Genomic DNA, 1,283 nt, shown 5'->3' with positions numbered 1-1,283 from the left:
AAGCCAAAGTTTCCAGCTTAAGCCTAGGAGGCGGTGGTCAGGTCCAGCCTTCCTTGAGGTTTCTGCTGGGGTTAATGAAGTTCAAGGTCAACTAGGGAATGAAGTCAGCAATGGCTGAAGTTGCCAAATTTGTATCTCGTGATCTTCCAGCAAAGGAGGAGGGAAAATACATGGTAGGGAAGACAAATGGTAGGAAACCTCCTTGGAGTAGCCACGCTCAGGAGGTACTGGATATTGTTGCAAGTGAAACCTCATTCGAACAGCTGTTTCCACCAGATTTCAGAGCATTCAGAGCCAAAAGTAAAAACACCAAACCAAAATCAAGGGGTTCTGGCTTTGAGAGACCATGTAGGGCCTGGCTGGAAGGGGAGATGAGGGTGGTGGGAGGTAGGCAAGTGTCTTCTCATCAGGCTGAAATACCCACATGGGGAACTTGGATGGGCATAAGAAAGGAGGAATGGGAACCAGGGAGGGGCAAGAGCTTGATAGCATTTACTCAAGGAGTGAGTATGTAGATCCCAGCCCTGGAGGGCACTGCCTGGCTGGAGTCCCACCAAACACATCTTGCTGCCTTGCCAGGAGGGATGACTGAAAGGATGAGTCGCACCTGAGGAAACAGGACTGTGTTCCTAGAAAAATCCTTTACCAGGGATGCCCCTCCTGGGACAGCCTGTCCCTCAGGCTCTGCGATTTCCAATCTCTTTCCAATGATGGGTTTTCCCTCACAAAGATCTAAGCCAAACTAGCAATGTGGGATCTGCAGCCCTGGCAGATGTGTCTACACATCTGCAGCTATAAAGCAGCCCAAGGGAAGTGCTAATGCCAAAATAAGTCCATGCAGTAGTTGTAACTCCATATCTGTACTCAGCAGCTAATTTGAAGACACAGATCTGCTTTTTGATACATCTTTTCTGAGTGCCTGGAAAGCATTGTCTCGCCCCTGTCTTTTCCACTCTCTGAGGAAGCTGTGCCAGGCTCTGAATCCTTGTTAAAGGGTTTCTTTTTTTATACTTTTTCCAAGTAACAGCAAAACTTTCAATCCTGCTGACAGTGGAGACCCCAGACTGGCAGCTAATTTGAAGACACAGATCTGCTTTTTGATACATCTTTTCTGAGTGCCTGGAAAGCATTGTCTCGCCCCTGTCTTTTCCACTCTCTGAGGAAGCTGTGCCAGGCTCTGAATCCTTGTTAAAGGGTTTCTTTTTTTATACTTTTTCCAAGTAACAGCAAAACTTTCAATCCTGCTGACAGTGGAGACCCCAGACTGATAAATTCAAGTTGGT

At 47.2% G+C, this 1,283-nt stretch overlaps 1 protein-coding gene across 1 annotated transcript in view; it reads right to left on the bottom strand.

Moving 5' to 3' along the window:
- The window catches only part of PDZK1IP1 (PDZK1 interacting protein 1), a 7,039-nt gene that overhangs the window by 4,986 nt on the left and 770 nt on the right, over positions 1-1,283 (bottom strand). The window lies entirely within an intron of this gene.

Source organism: Acanthisitta chloris, unplaced genomic scaffold (assembly GCF_000695815.1).
Source record: "Acanthisitta chloris isolate BGI_N310 unplaced genomic scaffold, ASM69581v1 scaffold33392, whole genome shotgun sequence".
In the NCBI taxonomy this organism is placed as follows: domain Eukaryota; kingdom Metazoa; phylum Chordata; class Aves; order Passeriformes; family Acanthisittidae; genus Acanthisitta; species Acanthisitta chloris.
Note: the sequence above shows the minus strand (reverse complement) of the source record. Positions and strands in the feature narration are given on the sequence as shown.